The sequence below is a fragment of the Atheta coriaria genome, unplaced genomic scaffold, assembly GCF_025399875.1.
Source record: "Atheta coriaria isolate IRGN ID8LTWV9N9 unplaced genomic scaffold, Caltech_Dcor_3.1 hic_scaffold_9_pilon, whole genome shotgun sequence".
Lineage (NCBI taxonomy): Eukaryota > Metazoa > Arthropoda > Insecta > Coleoptera > Staphylinidae > Dalotia > Dalotia coriaria.
Window position 1 is genome coordinate 1,604,172 of NW_027045451.1, and position 16,108 is coordinate 1,620,279.

General features: G+C 38.7%; 1 long non-coding RNA gene across 1 annotated transcript; it reads right to left on the bottom strand.

Annotated features, from left to right (window-relative positions):
- Window positions 1-213: 213 nt before the first annotated feature.
- Window positions 214-7,305, bottom strand: LOC135799863 (uncharacterized). Its single transcript, XR_010550070.1, has 3 exons — window positions 6,673-7,305; window positions 363-435; window positions 214-253 (listed from the first exon to the last, which is right to left on the bottom strand). It is a non-coding gene; the product is annotated as an uncharacterized lncRNA (long non-coding RNA).
- Between the last annotated feature and the right edge of the window lie 8,803 nt (window positions 7,306-16,108).

Sequence of the window (16,108 nt, forward strand, 5' to 3'; positions counted from 1 at the left end):
GTGTTTTTATAAAATGTAGAACATAATTTACCGTTTATGCATCGATTGTTATCATGAAGAAGAAAACTATGAAATGTGAGTATGTTTGTTACTCTTTCACGCACAAATTACTGAACCAATTTTGATAAAACTTTACAATTTTATAGTTTATTCTTTAAAGTAGGAGATAGACAACTTTTTGTTGCAAAAATAAAATTTAAAGGGGGTAAAATTGGGGGTGAAAGTTTGTGTGGAAATTTAATCATAGTTATAGCTATATAATTCACACGTAGATTGCGCCAAAGTGCATTATTAGTATTCAAAAACAAAAAAAAAACTAATTAGTTAAGCTACTGAATAATAAAAATAATAAAAAAACTTACTTTCCGAAGCAAATTGGAAAATGTAGTACCATGATGATTGGGTATAATAATGTCTTTTGTTTAACTTAAAAATCTACAACAAACAAAAAGAAAGACATTAAAGTAAAATATTAAGTTATTAGTGAGCTTAAGCCATCAATATCAATATAAATAGAAATATAGTGATGATGGATCGTGAAACGGTACAATTGTTGTCATCAAAGTAACATTACACATTACGCATTAAACAGACTGCAGTTGCATCAAGTTGTCCTGGAGGTGCGAACGCAGATGACGAAGAAAAGACATTAGAGGTCACGTTAAATACTCATCCAATGATGTAATAAGCCGATAAAATAAAGACAAGGCAAAGAAGAGGCAAAGAAGCAGATTGGAAGATGCAGAAGCAGATTCGGTGTAAGCTGTAAATTGCGTCTTCGCTTTGGGCTCAGCGAGTTGCACTTTGCACTTCTTTGTCTTTCTTAATCAGCGCTGCAGAGTTGCAAAGTCGGACAACCTGCGACCGCATCACCTGTGTGCGCTCGCACAAAAGGAACCGCGGCTCACAAAGGACTTGCAGAGAATGCGCATCGATACAATCGGCGGTAAAATTAAGCGCACAAATAAGTTCAAAAGGTTAAACTCGGAAAAAGAGACAATATTGAGAGTTCAGCTCCGGTTACCACCTGTGTTACCATGTGGTACCACAAGGTACCACTGTTAACCCCGGCGTAGAATGTGAATTGACCTAGTCAGGGTTAAGAATATTAACAAGAGGTATCTTCTTACTCATTGTGGTCATGGTGCAGATGATGCAACCGAGTGAATAAGTTAAAACTGGTGGTGGAGATGGTAGTAGACCTACTCTAGGTAGGTCTTCCATGTGTGTGTAACCATATGATGGCGATGTGGTGTCCGTACGCACGATCCTGTTGGGCGCGAGCTAACTGCGCTTCGGCGGTGTACCGTTGGGTCCGTTAGGCCATCGGCGCAGCGGCTAGCGCGACGTCACCGTTCCGCGTGCGGCGCGTGTCAGTGACCTCTTCTTCTCGCGCGTCTTCGCCGCCAGGTCTCACCTCCTCACCTGGGGAGGCCCGGCCCCGGCAAACGCACGCATGCCACACGGCCAGTCGTCGGCGACGCGCACCGCGCAACAACAGGTGCGTCCGTGCGTCCAACGTGTGCGCGCGCGCGCTTTTTTTTTCTACCTTTCAAACACCACCCACCTACCCACCCTTTGGGGTGTGGGTTTGCGGTACAATACAATCAACACCCTTACGCAAAGTATTCGTGTGGATGTGCGCCAGTGAGAGTGCTATGTGTGAGTCAGTGTGTGTGGTGGTGCGTGACCCTTAAGGTTAGTGTACTGTGTTTCGTGTTGCGCGCAAAGCGGGAAATTCGTAAGCTGGAAAATTTACCCAATTGCCAAAGACAAACGACCGTTAGAGATCGCGCGCGTTTTCGGGGGCGGAGAAAGCGAGGGTGGCGCGGGTGGTTTTTGAGTTGCTTGAACCTGACCCGCGGTCGACGCGCGACTCACGGCAGCATACGCAGGTTAACCGTTGGCGGCGCGAGAGTTTTTCCATTGCGGAAAGTCGCGCTTTTCAGTGTCGCGACGTTACTCATCCGAATAGCACAGGCCTTAAATTCCGACCACGTGCGTGCAAATCTTCAAAAAAAGTTGCGAAAAGTTTACGCATGGTTCAAATTTACTGCTTCACTTTGGAAGTTTTCAAATTACATAATTAATTAGTTTAATTTAAAAAATTAATTTGTTTTGTTTTCATTTATAACTAATTATTTTGTGGTTTTAAGGATGTGACCAACCGGAGATAATTTATAAAGGATATTACAGGATTACAAATGTAGCAAGTATAAACAACCCAAAAATATCGCAATAAATTCATTAAATTGAAAAAATAATAATTCTATATTGTGCAAAAAGTCAAGTTCATATTAACTTATTAACAGTACAATGACCTTTTTCATCCTGTCAGCTGTAAACTGAAATTTGCTGAGTATCATATCAATTTCAATGAAATTCTGTTTATGTTTTTTTTAAATTTAAAAACATTTATTAGATTTTTGAAAAAATAATAAAACGATAAAAATATAATGAATGAAATTTATCGATACACATTACTGATATTAGTTTTACTTAAAAGCAATAAATAACAACGTTAGGTGTAAAGTTCACTGACCTATTGCCGTCGATTGATATTGAGTATGGAAATGACGTGCGAGAAAAAGCGCCACGCTACTAACCGACCGGTTTTCCACGCAAAGACGCGAGTTTTTCCGCTTTTCCGCCCCCACTACAATATACATACAATTATTCCGTTTTATCAACCACAACAAGTTTAATGAAAATTGCATAAATCGCATTATATAAGTATTCAAATATTGATAATACGTTATATAGTCAAGGTGCCATTATAATATTAAATAATAAATCATAACTTATAACTATTTAACTATTTTGCTGATCAGATTATTGCACAAATTATTCGCCGCGACTATAAAGTAACATTTTAGTATTTAATAAAACGAAATTTGATATCAAGTAGTTGAAAACCGATACTTTACCGTTTTATTACTTTATATAATCAATTATTAAACGATTTATGATCATTTTGCACTATTCGCATAAAACGCATAAAAATGCACTGATTGCAAAAACTACTCTATAAACTTTAATTTTTTCAAATTAAATTATTACAAAAACTCATCATAATATCTCACCGTGAATTATGAATTTACACCAAAGAATGTGAATTAATTCGCAACACAATCGATTATTATCGTTGTAACTTGTGAGAATTGCAACAATTCTCAATGAACTTGTCTGCATCATTGCATTTTAAAATTATAGTCACTACGCCGTTACTTGGCACAAAAATATCTTACTCATTAAAAGAATAATTTAACTTTTTGTGTAATAATCTGAAGAATAAAATTTTTTTAAAGTAATTTTTCTAAGAATTTTAAAGTAATCTTTAATTAATTTAATTACAAAAACGATTATGCCACCTAAGTGCGCCCTGACTATGTATGTATTACATGCGCAAGTGCGGTAATTGCAGATGTCACATATTGCGCGAACTCGCCGAGAACATGCGCGCTCAGGTGTCAATGCACTTGACATTTTTATTGCGATCGAAGCGCGACAAGGAAATTAATTAATCGACAGCAAAAAAAAAACACAACACAACAATCGATTAACTTTATGAAATTTAATATTCCGCTAGTTTATATTTATGTGCAAAAAATTTAATCGTTAATTGTTGTAGGTAAATTTAGGATTTTAATGTCCTAAATCGTCCCCCGGTCCGGTGTGCCCCAGCAGGAGAGCAGCAGCGGCAAAATGTATCGCGTCAAGTTCGGCAACTTCAAGAAGAAGAAAGGACTCGCCCGCCTGCTGCTGTGCGCCCGTATCGTGCCGATGATAGCGCAAAAACTTTACTGATATTCACATAAACGACACGAAACAACGCAATAAATATTTAATCTTTTAATCAAAAGCAAAATTTTAAAACATATCTAAAGCTTTCTAGTGTTCTTTAGTGCGATAAAAAAATTTAGTGCTTCAAATAATTCTCTATCTAAAATTTTAATTAATTTATTTCGGACGCTAAATACTTAAATAAAGAAATTTTAAATTTTGTGCGGGAAAATACTTGAAAGTTTGAAGAAAGAAGAAATTTTAATTCTTGGTTGGATATTTCCTGCGATGCCCAGCACTATAAGAGGTAAGAATATTTATTTAAATAATATTTTGTCATTTTTGTTTGTTTGTATCTTCGGGTAAAAAAATTAAAATTTTTGGCAGTCTATTGACCCCTTCGGGGCGGTGTGGTCCGTGAACCCGCGTTCGGCTTATCACCGGAAGACTTTTACCATTCCGGTTCGTTCGCATTTTCCGCTCCGGCGTTTATTTCGAGCATACGCTTTGTTCCGAACGTTTTCGGTGTTTTGCGCGGTGTTTTTGCGTTTCAGTTTCGGTTTCATTTTGTGTTCCATCTTCACAACGCTGCGAAGAGGTTCAATTAGAGCAAAAAAGCTGCAAAGTCTTTGAACTTCCAAGACATAAAAATAAAACCGCTGCTTTGAAAATTAAGTACACGCAGACAAGCAAAAAATAAATCAAAGTGGTTAAAGGGTAATATTTAAGGAAAATTTTCCTTTAATTAAACAATTTAATCATAATTACAAAAAGAGTTGATATTGAGATAGTGGTACACCTTCAATCAACTCGCTTAAGCAGCTTGCGTTGCCTTAAAGTTTGCTTAAAGACGTTCGCGTCGATTAAGTCGCTATAAGCAGTCTTAAATTTAAACGCAATCGAAGGCCAATTACACCGCATGCTCTCAGTTATTTTATCTCATTTTCTCCTCGCGGCTTGTTTGATGCGTACGCGCATGACTTATCGCGCGCATCATGCAATACCAAATAAATCTCCAGCGGATTGCTGATCGGTTCTTGGCCTACCAAATTTAGTCATCGATGCGCATTGCGTAAGAAGCGAGTTTTTGAACTTCACTCAGAAAAGAGAAGAAAAAAACGCGCGCTGAAAATTTCACAATATGACAAAATATTGACTCCAAAAATGATTCATTAAGTCAATTTGAACCGAAAGATTGAAACAGAAAGAAGTCGATGGACGTTGGCATGCCAAACGTACGCATAGGTCATTTTTCTTCTTCGGATGGGCGCGAGGTGCGTACACATGTGTGCGTACGTGAGTTGTATGTGCGTGTAGGCGCTTGCGGCGCGCAATGTCCAAAAATCGACGGCGCGGGTCACCGACCGGCCAAACCACCGCATTGCCGAAATAACATATGCATGCATTCCATCCGTTTCCGACAATCACGAATAAACTACAAATCACAACAGAAACGTATGTTTTGTTTCAAAATGTACTGTTTTCAGACATTATTCAATCTGTTGTGAACTACGATAACAAAAAAGTATTTGTTCCGAGTTGTAGTTGAAGTTTTCAGCCAAAGGTGGCGCCACCAATGTCAAAACCAATTTTGCTTCTATTGAATAGCTCTCAAAAGCTACCCATCATTAATTACACTAGAAACAAACTACGAAAAAGACTTCACAAACAATAAAAATAAATATTTTGCTTTGTAAAAACATAATAACGGGCTTTTCATGACTTAGAAGTAAAATTTTAGTGAAAATGTGACTACAATACACTTTCAAACTTTGCGACCTAAAATTACTTGATGAAAACATTGCCTGGAACAAACTTTTACTTTCAGCACTCTGCTCTAAATGCATTCGGCACTTTCAGCAACTCCGCCGGTTATTTGGTTAACCTGTAACCTAAAACTGTCCTGATTCTACACGCTAGACATTCATTAAAATCCTCAATTACACGTCACTTTGTCCGTGTGCCCGTGGTGGTTAGATTGATTGTATGTGTCAGTGTGTTAGCTGGCACGCCGCGGAAAGGGAAAGGTCAGGGAGCCAGGGGCAAACGACCGGCGAAACTTCTATCGATTTTACGTCGCCTGCCAGCGCGACAAAACGAACTTGTCCACGCACACCACTTCCCCAGAGAGGGTAGGAAAACATGCCATCATCTGAATGCGACACGGCATTATAACTAATGAAAGTTTATGACAATTATTCAGTAATATAAAAGCTAGTCATAACGCCATTTTAGTAGTTTTGAAGTAGTTTGCCTTCTTGCCCATAGATGGCAGGCATAACAACACTATAAATGTTCTTCAGCAATTGTAGAATATTTTCACATCGAGGTGTAAAGTTTATGTGGGCTTGGCATGCAAAGCTCGGGTGCGAATTAATTAAAACCACTTTTTACCTGTGGCCGAATAATTAATTACCATCGCGATAAGACGCGCACGACATTATGCATTACCCCATTGAACATTACACATTAAGCATTAACTATCACCGCGCGTTCGATTCGCATTCCGTTACTTTCGTATCTTGCGTCGTGCGCGCAACACGCAACCAAGTGTACACAGAAGTAAAAACGCGCATAACCTATGTGTGAAGTAACAGTTTTCACAGTTTTTATCAAATTATAAAACTACATTACTTTATACTCTCATCTTTAACGCGCACTCTTCATCAATCACATCATAATTGTTTTTCGCTTCGCACTGCGACAGTTTTGAGCGGATAATTTAAACATTTATGCAAATGCAAAGTTTTTAACTTGCTTTTCAATGGTAGCACTACCGTTACCTGATTATATTAAACAAGATGTAGGAAGATGCAGTTGAATGCAAATTTAAATAAAGAATTTACATGAAATTTCGATTTCGATAAGGTGTCGAATCAATTTACTCACCGATTTAAGATAGTTCACTACGTTTCGTTTGGGTAGCACATCTTTCTTATCTGGGGACCACTCCCTCTGCACATCGTTGCATGGATCGTGTTTTTGGACGTCCGTTATCGCCGACGACAAATGACTCCAACACTTGATAATATTACGCCTACGATTTGCATCTGTACGCAAACGCACAACTCTATTCTGTGAAAATTTCAAGAGTTTAAATTTCACTGATGATTTTGATTGACGTTTTCCCAAATGAAAATTTTCTGTCATGTCTGATCATTTAATTCTAAAACACAACTGCATAATATACTTGTTAATTTGCCACAGTCACGGGCGGTTGTACGTGAAATCAGCTTTAACGGCTAGCTGTCAATCAATCGGTAACCAATTTGTCATTTCATTCCGCTGCAATCCTTTTTCCCACATCCCAATCGAAGAGTAAATTGTCTCCCACGCAATATTCTCCACACACATGCCTCGCATCAAAGCTTCGCACGGTCGCGCTCACATGATGAATGTGTTTCAGGTAGTTGTAGTAGTCTCAAGTCCTTCAAACACCTTTTCCGCAATGCGCAAGGTGTCTTCATCGTTCATTCTTCCCAACTCCCAACGCAACAATACCCGCAGCGGACTGAATGCCTGAAAGGGCTGCAAAACACAGTTGAAACAGATGTTCGTAAATGTGTGCTGGTGTTTTATTAGGTAGAAGAGTGGTTCGTACGGAGCTCGTGCATGAAGATCATGTGTCATTATTTACAGTTAGGTCATGACCCGCCAACATCAAGCGCATTGCCGCACGTTGCCTGCAGGTACACACTCGCAATACATGAATAAATCTAGAGATATAATATTTTCACGACGCGCGGATGAATTTATTATTCAATCGATCGCATCCCACGTAACATGATCTGTAATTTTAGCAAAGATTCAAAGATTTTTTCTTTAACGAAGTAATCGGATATTCCATCATTGCCAAAATTAATTCCAAAAATTGACAGAAAATATAATACTGCGGAAAATACGATTAACATCCGTTAAAAATAAAATAACGGTGGATTGTTTATGCAGCATGTACGAATATCTGATATTTATGTTTGTTGTGTTTTGTTTCGTCCACTTGCATTCGCGAAACGAAGCGTAACAATTGAATATAAATGGAAATGCAAATACTTTGACGCTGGCACGCGGCTGGAATATAATTGGCGGCGAATAGCGGAAATTCGAAGCTCGGAAACCTACTGACGCACTGACTGAATTCGCCGGTGACACAAACTGTGTGTCGTTTACCGTTTCTTCGGTGTCTTTTTGCTAACAAACAAGAAAAACACACGAAAAAAAACACCAAAATATATTTATTCACATGGTAGTGAATTTGTCATAAAACATACTCGTATAGCACTTCCGTTATAAAACATCGCACGCTTATATCATCAATGTCGTCACCGTTTTTGAAAACGACGCAAATTGGATCAAGTTTTAATTAAAATTTAATTATAAACACGAGTTATGTTGACGCTAGAAAATAAATAATATATCATGCATTTAATTATTAATCCGGCAGTGTTAATTAAAAATAAAACGCGTTAATTATTAAAATATTTCATTAAATAAATATTAGCATTAATTTTGAATTATTCTTTGTTTTAGGTAAGTGAGAATCTGCAAAATATAAATTCGGCAATATCTGCAATACTAAAATAGAAAAATTTTGCTGAGGTAAGAATTTCGATTTGATACCCTAACCTAAAATATTCCGTTTAAAATTTTTGCTGTAAAAGTTACGACATTAATGATATAAATGTACATAAAATGTTTATGGCGTTCGCGCGACTTTTCCGCTTTCGCATTTTCCGCGCGCGCATGATATACCCAAGTCTTTGTTTCGTCCTTTGTTAGAGCCTTCCGACATTTTTCTATTACCATATTTGCGTGGTATGCTTTGTTAGCGGAGAAAAACAACTCATTTTTATCGTCACACACAAATACAGCAGAAAAAAAAACACAACATTCAAAACATTGTCGTCGGCCATTTTGTTTTTCCTTTGTTTTGGTCGCCATGTAGGTTTATTATTTGTACAAAGACCCAAATGAAACACAAACATAAAGAAAATAACAAAAAGGACGAGAGAGTGTTTTCGGCTGTTTACGAGCACGTGACGACGGATTTACAACCTCCACTTGTAGCCAATTGTTGTCATCCTAATAAATATCCAGCCATCAAATTCCATCACATCCTTAGATTTAATTTTTCCGCGTAAATATTTCATTAAGCTAAAATTTATAGATACACAAATTTTATTAGAGAGGATGTAATTCGTCCTTTTTAATTAAAAACCCTCTCATCCTTTGAGAGTCCTTTTGTGTTGTGTATCATGCACGCCATGTTGCATTACGCCGCGTATTGTTATGAATCACTTGTTTGCCTAATGAAACAAATTTCAATTAATGAAGGGATGCCGATTTGCCAATCCTGCAGGCCCCCTGCGTGGAACTCCAAACATCCAGCGGGTGAAAACAGGGAAAATCAATGCGCACGCGAGAACGGGGTTTCACTTTCGATTTTCGCCCCGCTGTATGGGATTTTCCTACTTTCCCATCGCAGCGAGAGTCCCTTACTACCCTTCTGCCCTCACTACCCCAGAATGTGCACACCATGGTGAGCGTGCGTGTCCGATGCGGGAAAATGTTAGATTTGTATGTGTCAGTGTGTAGCTATGTGGATATCTAGGGAAGTAGTATGCTGAGGGCGGCGATGTAGTGCACGAGGACACGCACACCCCTAACAGCACCCCCAACACACATAAACAAACGTACGAAAGTAAGGAACAGGAAGTAAGGAACAGAAACCATGTCACTAGGTTGCCAAATGCATTCTTAGGAAGCATGCACATTGGGGTGAAAGTTGTTTGCCGCTGGCGGGAGGGAGGCGGCAGGTAAAAGGGGAAGTGTGCGAAGAGCCTCGGATCGAAATGCAGGAGTCCTGCTGCGTTGCAACTGCGCATGCGCGTTACTAAAGTCTATCTCACACAACACAAATTTCATCCAAATATTGTTTTTAAATTGTTTATAATTAAAGAAAAACAATAAATTATTGCAAATTTATGTGAAATAAGAAAGTTATAACATAAATATGATTTATTTATGTAATTTTAACGGTATTTAAACGTAAAATTTTGAGTTTTGTGGTTTTGTGTTGTGTGTAATGGGATTTAGCAGATCATGTTGCCGCCACCGGCCGCGGCGGCTACCGCAGCGCTGGCGGCGCGTGTGTCGGCGGCGTAGTATCGCATCCACCAACATCATATACGCAACCGCTTTTCGACAATTGGACACTGAACGCATTCTCGCGCGTTCGCGATTCCTCCAAATCGGAACCGTGACCGCGGACCCGCGCCGCCCCCCGGCTAGTGGCAATTTTTCCACCGTGACAAAAAACTGCATTCTGTGCGTGAATAGACCGCGAGCTGTGCATCCCGGAAGTGTTTTGCACTTGGTGGATCGATACATGGAAATTAAATTATCACAAACATCCCTCAAAACAAGAAAAAACAACCCCAAACATTAAAAAGTGTTTAAACTTCAAATAAAAAGCAAAAGTGAACAGAAACATAATAATTTAAAATATTACACCGCTTGTTTCAGTTAAATTTCGTTTTTTCTTTTTGAGTTGATGAATCGTAACGAATGTAAAAATGTATTGTTTGAAGTTGCGTGTGAAATTGCGATTTGTGTGGGTGGTGTAGTCGCATCCGGGTTGTCGAAAGGACGAGCGTGCTCGGGCGCCGCAGTCCTGCTCCTCTAACCTGCATTCGAGGATCGATTTTAAAAATATTGATTCCCTCACACCGACTAGCCGTGCACACAACATACACACATCCACAAACACACATTCACATAGAGTGAGACGTTAATATACTATCAGTAATATTAAAAAATAATTATCTTTGTAAAAATGCAGTGGATTGATTTAAGTCAGGACGATTTTGGTGTAGACGTCGCCTTTTGCATTTCAAAACAACACTTTGACATCAAGAGGATACCGTTACTGTGTTCGTGAAGGGTTAAGGGTTGATTCCGCTAAATTTCCACAAAAACATAATTTATCCGCCGAGTTTTGCATAATAAAAATAATAAATAAAAACTACCAAATGTAACATAGTCATAGAGGCCTTTAAACGTATTTTTCACGTATGTATTCACTTCTCCGAACGTAAAACAATCCACACACCACACACTTTAATGATTATGAACAAAAGCATTTCGAAAGCAATACATTTGAAGCATCAAGCGCGTCGCTATCAAAGACATCTTTTTAAACTTTGAAGACTGTACTAGACTGAAATCGACTGACAACCAAAAGAAAACAAAAACAAAGTTCAAACATTCGTTCGAAGAGCAAAATTCTGCGACTGATTTGTAATAAAATCATTGTTTCAACACCAACACCAATTCGATATTCCAAAAAATAAAACGTTGATGTTGATTGAGTCGTTTTTGTATAAGCGTCCTTTTTTCTATTTACACGTCGTTTGTACAACTAAATTTTCTAAAATATCGTAAAATTCAAACCATTAACACAAGTAATAACTAAACATAACGTAAAACAACATAATCTGTCAATAACTGTCATCAAAAATAAGAAATATTAAACGAATGTGAAAAGTTTTGTATGAATTTGTAAAAGTTGCAATCGTAAGACTGATAAGTGTCGTCAACCAAGTTTGGAATAAAAGCAAAAGTCTGAAAAGCAAAGAGAAGTCGTCCCTTAATGCACAAATTTAACGTACGGAGTTAGTGAGTGGTTGTAATAAACTTCATTGTGAGCCGGAAACAAACGGATTAAAACTGGCCGACCAGGGAGAAAGCGGCGTCGTCGTCGCCGAGCTGCAGGTGGAGGTGGAGGATGCGTGCTCGGTGGCGTCGGTCGCATCGGCGGTGTCGGCCGCCTCCGATGCCGCCTCGTCGCGCGTAGAGGCTACAACGCCGACCACCACGGCACCGCCGCCACCGCCCTCGCCCTCCCACACCGTCATGACAGGTAAAGGTTGGTCTGGCACAAAATCATTTTTCATTAGATAACATTTATCAAGATGCGAAAAAAAGTTTAAGATTTCGAAAAAATCCCTGAGAATCTTACATTTTTTTAAGCCTCGGTTACCATATTATTGTTTAGTTATGCACGCTCACACACACGTGATGGCGATGCATATAGTCGTGTGTTGATGTCTGGATGGCGGAACGGCCTCTCCGAAGGAGTCCCGCTAGGTGTGCGCGCGCTCGGCACTAGGTTACCGGCTCGCGGACGCGCGGTACCGCTATGTAAGTACCGAAGACCGAAGAAAGGATCCGTTATGTGCCGTGCGTCTTCGTCTCCTTCTGCTTCAACTTCATAACTATATTCCGTTTGCGTGTGTTTGCTTTGCTCCTTCTTTCGAGTTTTCTTCGCGTCGTGGACTCTTGCGTATTGCGCCATTTCACCAACGCGTACACACACACACACAGCAACATCTTCCGAGTACCGTTAAGTCGCTTCTTCGTCTTCGAGTTGGATCTTTGCCTTTTTCATCGTGTCCAACTGCATTATTGACCAGATGCAACTTTTTTCGAAATTTAAAAAATATTTACGCTAGACAACCAACAATACACTAAATAGTGTGTATTTGTTTGTATAATATTTTTATTTAACTTGTAGTGTGTAAATTGTGTTCTTTGGGTCAATTAGATTCACCTAATTACTCTCCAGAGTAGAGTTGCACGTTCTCGTGACGCCGGTGTGTGTCTACAGCGGCAAATTGCATTTCGTGCACTTGTGTGCCTGAGCATATCTATTCTATTGTACTTGAAGTATTTTAATTGCAAATACTAATTACCCAGCGTAGCCACACCGTTCGTCTGCCACAATTAACTCTTGGAAGTCGCAGTGCAACAGTAAAAAACTTAAAACATTTCAATTTTGTTATTTTTAGACATTTATTACTGTTTTTTGAAATTAATTCGAATTTTTAACTCTTCTAACGTTTGATAGATTAAGTAATTTCAAACTATAAAAAATGCACCAAACGAAAAGATTAATGGTCTATTATAAATTATTCGAAATTTATGTAAATTCAACGCAGCGGTTTTTTTATTATTATTTTTCTTCGGGCAGAATTTATGTAATGTTTTTGTAATGTTTTCTTCGCTTTTTACGACTTTTACGATGTTTTATAACCCTCTACGAGTTTACGGTGTCGTTATCCTGCGGAAGGACATTATAATATTTAAATATTTAAATAAATTTTATTTCTTAATCCAAAAATTTTGATTCCGATAAAAATTCAGGTTAGAAATCGTATGACGTCATAACTTACACCCTTGTGTTTTGCATGTGCGCTTAAAATAGACGGTTGCAGGTGTAAGATTGTTTTTTCGAGGAGCGCGTGTGTGAGCGTGTTGCTCGGCGGCGGGGAGGCGGTTCAATAAACCGCCTTGAAAAGGTCGCGCAAGTTTGTTTTCGCTTTGGTGCTGCGGCAGCCGCTGGAAGCGCGCAGTTCGACTACCGCACTCGCCGAGGCGCTCCATTCACAAACGCGCGATTTTATTAGCAGTCAAGCAGTCTTCACGACTTACCAAGTCAAGTCGAGTCAAGTCAGCAGGAGCAATCAAACCGTTTCTTACTCACTGAAAACCGTTGAAACACAAAAACGTTTTTTGAATGACACGAATGCGATCAAGCAGAAATTCACATTCAAACACGCCAATAAACACGTTCAGCCAGAACGTATTTATAATTGTGCTTGTGATTCTAATTATTACGTTAGCGTTAATTAAATTCCAACGCGGCATAACTTCATTAAGCGATTTTATGACCATTCGTGTCTTAAAAACACACGAAAGGAAATAACTGCATTTTTTTGTTTTGTTGGTGGAGGCGCGCGCGTTAAATATATTTATATTCTAGTGCTAAAATCTTTTACGCAAATTTATCGTTTTTCCTATCAGTTTTACGCAGATCTTTAACTATGTCTGGTGTTTAACAATTTGCGTCAGTTATTTTGTCATCTGTGTTTGTTAGCGCAAGATAAATCTACTGTTTGTCGATTTGTGCGCGATGAAAGGCAAATTACTCTTAACTTCCATTTAAAGTGCATTTAAGCCACCGAGACTAACGAGTTAAACACCAGGACGATGAAGTTGTGTAATTTATTTTGTTGTTTAAAACAATAGCGAATGCGATAATACCACATGCTTGTGGTTTGTTAACTAGCGCCCTCTAACAGTGGGAGATTAAACGAATCATTTCGTAGCACTAAATTTAGGTTAAAAAATGTTTAATTTCCCTTTCATCTCGCTGGTTGAACTGTTGATTGGTCTATTGTTTCATTGGTTTTTTGTCTGCGCTGATATTTCGAAATTTACCGGCGATTCGATGTTGATTCTTGATCCGTGCGCGCTGATGCGCTTAATTTACGACCAATTGTTTCGTATCTTTTGAAAAGTCTGAAATTTTAGCGATATCCTTGTGGTAAAAAGATTGCCACAGAAAAAAATAAAAGTTTTTCATTTAAGACTAAAACGAAATAAAAAGTAAAACCAAAATGAAAAAAAAAGAAGAAAAACAAGGGGAAGAAAACCTTTGATCCTTCGCCGTTGATGTTTTTCTTTTTGGCGCAAAGCCGGAAGTCCTAATGAAAGTCAGAAAGCCTCTTTGAGCGCTTTACGGGCAAAGACAAGGCGTGAAAAAATATAAAAAATAAAATAAAACGCGATCAAAATGAAAACCCGGTTTTCTACAAACAAAAATAAATTTTCAACATTTCAAAATTTCAACGTTACCCAAGGATAATTTATTACTTTATTTATATCGCACTGCAACTGCAACTGTAATGAAATCAGAATAAACACGCGTTATACGCGCACATAATTTCATTAAATTTGTGTTTACGCCCAGCGAGACTATCAATAGTAACATCAACATCATCAAGAACAAGAACAAGACACGACTGCGCTACCGCACAATTCACAAGCACACAAAATGGTGGAATACTACACAATTTCAGTGAGTGCAATTGGTGCAAAGCTGCAAATTGCGGATTCAATGATCCTCTGCTTGAATTCCATCTTCTACTATATTCCACCACTACATAAACCTCCAAGACTCTGAATTCTGTAGTCAATAAGTCTTAACGCGTACGGTAAATTACACATATTGTGCGCTTCCACAGTGCGTCTTTGTGTGGAAACTTACAATACGCATAGAAATATGAATAATTCTCACTGTAGCCGTGGTTTTGTATGAATGTGCTTCATGTATGTGAGAGATGCACCGTTGTGTGCATTACCGCAGTTTGCAGTTTGCGTTGCAGTCGGCCGCGGCTGGCTCGCGCCGGCTCGCCGAATATAGGTCACTAACACTAAATTTAAATCACTTTTACCTAGGTTATCTACCTCGAGCGCCTCCCGCTTCGAATGCAGGTCGTAAAATGTGCATAAAATGGTGCATGCGTGCATAGAAATGCGCATTTTAACGCCAAACGAACACAAAATCTAAACATTTTTGCAACCGTGGAAATTTTTATTTTTTATTTTTTGCTAAACTTTATGATTACGTATTACTTTAATTAACAGCCAGCAGAATGAACAATTATCCCACCATAAAACTACGCGTTGCACGACTCCGTCGTTCCATGTAATTTTAATTATTGATCGCTTATCGATTAGTCGATTAGCAGCCGCGTGTGCGTCGAAGATTACGCAATTTCAAGTCGCTTAAGAGACTTGTAAGAGAGTTAACTGTGCCGCGTGTGGCTCTTTTAGTCGTTTCATTTTCGCTGCTGCTGCTGCTGCTCAATTTCTACTTTTTTTTATCTCTAATTGTGCGTTGTGTGGACCGCCATTAACATAACTCGTTCACACCGTCAGGCCATAAACCATCGTCAACTTCAGTGCGTATAGGAGACGTTTAACGTAACGCCAACATATAACTTAACTAAGGAATTCGCATTTGTCGGCGGCATGCACCAGATGATGGAGAATGGCACTTAACTTAAGTCACTTTTGTGTACTCGTATGACGATACCATAGATACGATAGAAAAAGTGTATTCATTATGTTTTTGGTGTGTGGTTGGGACCAGTTCTACTCGCGAGAGAGTTTCGCATTATTATTTGATTCCTGGTGGCCCAGACGCGACTGACTTGATTTCGTCGCTACTCTTAATAAAGGAATATCGGCCGTCGAGGAAGTGAAAGCGTCTGCAGACAAAAAATAACACATTGATTCATCATTAATCAATAAAATCAACACGAGAGAAAAAAATCGAGTAAAAGTTATTTTTTTATTTTTTTATTTTATCCTAATCTGATTCGGGCGTAATAAATTGAGTTGAATTAAAATACGCTCACACTTTATTAGTTTCCAAGCGCGCTTTGACATTTTTACGAGAGTTGTCCCCTATTTAGTGTGT